This window comes from Notamacropus eugenii, chromosome 2 (genome assembly GCF_028372415.1).
Source record: "Notamacropus eugenii isolate mMacEug1 chromosome 2, mMacEug1.pri_v2, whole genome shotgun sequence".
Lineage (NCBI taxonomy): Eukaryota > Metazoa > Chordata > Mammalia > Diprotodontia > Macropodidae > Notamacropus > Notamacropus eugenii.
This window is the reverse complement of record NC_092873.1, coordinates 384,462,137-384,467,437: the sequence shown is the minus strand read 5'-3', so window position 1 is coordinate 384,467,437 and position 5,301 is coordinate 384,462,137. Positions and strand designations below refer to the sequence as shown.

The 5,301-nt window shown below is 37.8% G+C and overlaps 1 pseudogene; it reads right to left on the bottom strand.

The window, feature by feature from the left end:
- Nucleotides 1-1,622: 1,622 nt before the first annotated feature.
- Nucleotides 1,623-2,526, bottom strand: LOC140523119 (olfactory receptor 10J1-like; annotated as a pseudogene).
- Between the last annotated feature and the right edge of the window lie 2,775 nt (nucleotides 2,527-5,301).

The window sequence follows — 5,301 nt, the reverse complement described above, 5'->3', positions numbered from 1 at the left end:
GCCTCTGACACATACTGGTTGTGTGATCCTGGACAAGTTGTTTAACCTCTCAGTGCTCTTGGCAACTCTCTAAAACCATGAGTTGGAGAAAAGGTGCCAATGTGCATTGGTATGAGGAGTTTCCTCATCTAGAAATTTCCTAGAGGAATGTAATTGTTATTCTAGTCCATATCCCTGTAACAAGATGATAGCAGTGCATAAAAATTATTCTGACTCTCCACAGTCTTACCTCTGTTTCTGACTCTAAATTGCTAGATGGTTTTTGGTAAATCACTTAAAACCTCCAGTTTTCTCATCAATATAAAATTGACTTCGATGATATCTCAGTTCCATTGAAGCTCTTACATGTACTCTTATATGCTCTCTAGCACACTTCAAATTATATGCAATTTATTATAATTAGGTCCTCTCTTAATCCTTTTATGGATATGTTAGGAATTCTATACTGTGCAGATATATTGAAGCTGAATTAATATGGGGCTTGCAGTCACTTCTGTTAAAAATGGTACATGAAATCATTGGTCAAGAATGTGAGTATCTATTATGTTATCTTCATATTGATAAATCAGATTTGATTTGCAACATTTTAAGTTTTAGTGCCTTTAAAGTTTACTCCTTTTCCCAGGAATTTCAACTCCCCCATTTCAGTGAGTTGTAGGGAATGAATGAAAGAGCAGCCTTGACAGTTCCCAGGGCTGACTTGATTCAATCTCTGACTAGAAGAGTAGAAGCATAGGTAGAGGCAGCTGGTCAAAACCCCGGGAGTGAGCCTATGTAGTAGGCTCATCAAGGATGGGAAGATGTCAAGATAGATGCTCCCCTTTGGGAACCTGAAGTCTTTTTCTCTGGACACAGAAAAGTCTGTTAATATTCAGTTTATCTTTACAAACAATATGTCTGGATGTACTTATTGGGAGTCCAGTTGGGAAAAGTCAGTTGAAGGGGGAGCATCTCTGGAGAAGAAAGATAGATTTTTACACTGAAGTGTTTTGCCAGAACATTGTCCCTAGTGGTGGTGGTGGTGGGAGTAGAAGCATATTAAAGTCCCTTCCTTATTTCAGCTGAAAATATTAAGAAATAGTATCAAAAATCTTTTCAGACTTTTCTCTTTAGGAAAGTGGATAGAATAAAAGGCAAGACCTTTCTTCAGGAAAATGGATTTTAAGAGCAATAGCCAAACTTATTTTTTGTCCTGTTTAGATATTAATATTTCCCATCCTCTGAAGCCATTGGCCTCTTTTGACCAATCCACTGGAGAAAATCCATCCTCTATCAATTAAAGAGGTAGAGTGGTCATTTCTGTCTAAGCCAAATGAATCTTTGTGGGCATTAATTAAACACTGAATCAATCAATAAACACCAAGGATTCCCAGAGACCAGGCAAGCAGAGCCATAATGACCACTTTTTCTTTTAACAATTTTTGTCATTCCCAGTCTCCAGTTTCTCAACCCCATACTACTTATAGGTAGTAGAAAGGTATGAGCTTTGCTTCAAATTCAGGGACAAGTATATTTAGTACACTTGAACTGTTTATAATATTTGTGTTCAATATATAAGTTTTATGGACCCAAAGACTGCTTGAGAAACACACAGTTGCTTAGATCAGCTTTTTGCCCATGGCTCACCTCGGGGCATCCTTGACTTCCTTATTTCTCAGACTATACACAACAGGGTTCAAGAGTGGTGTGATGAGAATGTAAGTAATGGAGAGTAATCTGTCTTATTCTATTGAATTCTCTGATGTGGGCTTGAGATAGGTAATGTAGGCCAGTCATGGTGGACAATGACCATTGTGAGGTTGGAGGCACAAGTGACAAAGTCTTTTTCTCCCCTTCAGCTGAGGCAATCTTGAGGATGGTGGAGATAATGACAATGTAGGAGATGAAGATTAAACCCATGGCCATCATGATCTTTCCTAAACTGATAACAAAGTTAACGATCTCATTGATTCCACAATCCTGTATCTATACAGGCAAGTTTCATCATGGGGAGGATGTCATCTTGGCTTCACAGAAAGGCAAGGTCAATATGGATGTCACCTGTACAGATGACAGGGTCAGACCAATGGCACATGCCCCACCCACTCCTTTTTATTCATGACAATCATATATCTCAGGGGTTTGCAAATGGTCACATAGTGGTCATACCCCATTGCTGTGAGCAGGAAGCAGTTGTTGATGGCCAAAGTGACAAAGAAGAACATTTGAGTGGCATAGCCTTCCAGTGAGATTATCTGGCTCCATCATATGAGTCTGGACAACATTCGTGGGATGATGACCAGCATCTTAGAAGGTCTTAGAAGTGGACAAGATGCTCAGGAAGAAGTACATGGGGGTGTGGAGATGGCCATCAATGCAGATGACAGTCACAATGATGACATTGCTGGCCAGGTTATGATGTATAAAGTGAGGAACACTGCAAAGAATATGATCTGGTGTTCATGGAAGCTGGAAAATCTCTGGAGGGTGAACATGGTCCCCTGTGTGTAGTTCTTTCTGTGCACTGAGAAATCCTCGAATCTGAATGCAATGAAGGAAGTCAGGATGGGGAAGTTTTCATTTTCAATAGGATTTTAGCTTATGGGAAAAGAAATAAGGACAATGTCAACCAAAATGTACTCAGTAATCTCCTTATGGCCAAGAAGTTTTTTGCAAAGTGAGTGAAATCATTTACCTAATCCCTGCCTTTAAGAATGAGCATCAATTGAGACTAGACACACTCTTTAACAGTTAATCAGAGATGACAACAACAATAACAATTTCCTGATCAGATTGTAAACTTCTTGAGGGCACAGACTATCTTTTGCCTCTTTTTGTATCCCCGGTGCTTAGCACAGTGCCTGACACATAGTAGAAACTTAATAAATGTTTATTGATTAATTATAATGAATAATAATAGCTAGCATTAAAATAATGCTTTAAGATCTTCAAAATATTTTATACAAGTTATTGCCTTTGATTCTTTTTTGAAGTGAGTGTTACATTACACTCATTTTATGAGTGAGGAAACTGAGTCACTGAGAGGTGAAGTGGTCACACAATCAGTAAGTACCTGAGGCGGGACTTTAACCTCAGTTTTTCTGATTCTGAGTTCATCTCTCTCCTCTCTACTATCTAGCTGCTTGGGTGAGGTATCACTGTTATGGAATATTTCTGAGCTTTTCTGGGAATGCCCTTCTTCCTGCCATATTTAAGTCCTCAAAAGGTCTTTCAGTTCATATCTTCATATTTTTCTCCTTGTTTCTACTCATTCCATTTGTATTCAGGATAATCTAGAAGAGGGATGATCATATTTGATGTGTTTCAACTCAATAACTTAATCTCTTACTTAAGAAAAACTTATTTAATTTGTAAAGTTTAAACCTATGAACATAATTATCATTTTAAAGAACTGATATTTTACCCACTGTCTTGTTCTTGTTATTTCCTCTTGTCTGTGGGAGTCACCTAGTACCACTGACAACTAAAATCTTAAACTCAATGTCCCACAAGTATGTTGTCATTTTCCAGGCTCAACAAGTATCACTCCCACCCCTTTCCCACCAATCATTCATATGCATGGTATCAATTAGTCAATAAACACCTACTATTTGTTTTCTTTGTTCTATGCTAAGCATTGTGCTAGGTCTTGAGGACAAAAAGAAAAAAAAATGAAATGATGCCCACCCTCAAGGAACTTCTTTTGGGGGAAGATATATACATTTAAAAGTATAGATAAAACTTATACTTACTCCTGGAGGAGTACTGTCAGCTTAGTCATTAGCATGCTTATTGTTTACAAATTGAGTTATAGGAGTCTACAGAGAGGGGAAATAATGAATGTGTTGGAGTAGCCTTCTAGAGCTTGTTGTACAAATGGGCACTGCCCCCTCAACTGAAGCCTTGCACCATTATTCTAACACACCTTGATTATTTCTCCCTGGTGTAGGCTCCTCTAAGTCTTGGACTCAGGGCCAGCCACAGGCTTGACATTAATTTTGTTCTGTATTGTGTTAGTTCTTTTTGTCACATGCATACATCTTGTCATTGCAAGCAGATTCTAAGAGCCTTCAGGGTCAAGATTGTGTCTTAGACTTTACATATATTTTCTATGGTGGCTAGAACAGTTCTGGGCACATAGTATTTTGATTGATGAACAAATCATGCATATAATAAACAGATGCTGCTGCAAATCTTTCCCAGCTGGATCCATAAACAACAAACATGCTGAAGACAAGATAGCAAATTCAAGGTGGGATTTATTTATTTTAGTTTTTTTATTTTTTAAAAGTATCATGGGGATTTTTGCACATTTGTTTTTTTTATCATGGTGGTTATTTGGTGTTTTTTGAGAGGAGAGGGAAGAACTAGAGCTCTGGCTCATGGAGCTTTTGCAAGTCATGAAGTGGATTCTCACAACAGGCAGCTTGGAGAGCCATTCTGAACTTTCCCTGTATGGCCCATATTCATAGCAATCAGACAAGATGGATTTTTCTTGTGCATGATCTTTTGACATGCTGAGGCAAAGTAACAACTTATTTTTAATTTCTAAGTTTTTGTATTACCTGAAAGGAATATGTCTTTTTTCTTTTCTGTAGGCATGAAAATAATGGGAATATCCTAGCTACTTTGGCTAACCATAATAGCTGTTAACTGTATACACTGACATATATAATTATGCTTCTAACAATACAAGCCTGGATGGTGCACTAGGGAGTTAAGCAGCTGACACACTTGACCTACATAAGTTTTTGTATAAACCTGTTCTATTTAAATGGTTATTGGCATTCTCTGAAATTGTGTTTGACCTTTCTGCTGTTGCTAGAGGCTATCATCACTAGCCTGTGGAGAGAACATCCTGTGCTCATAGATAGTCTGGTCCATAGTAGGTGCTTAGTAAATACTTATAGAATGGTTGGTTACCTCACACTGTAGTGTGCCTCCTTCTGGTGGTAAAATATGAGTAAAGGGCCAAAATCATAGGATCATAGATTTATAGTGGGGAAGAGATTTTAGAGATCATTTAATCCCACCTTCTTATTTTACAAATGAGTAAACTGAGACTTAGGTTGTGACTTGCCCAAGGTCAATTAATTAATATCATAGGTAAGATTGGATTCCAAGTCTTTTTTAGCTACATGTCCAACACTTTTTCCACTATGAGTGAGGAATAAATGTGAATGCTGATTCCATAGCAGAGAGCGGCCAAAAGGAGTACCTTTACACGGTGGGCAGAGAAATACTAATGATGATAAAGATATTGATAGATGCTGACATTTAGATAGCATTTTAAATTTTGCAGAGACCTTTATTTATAATATC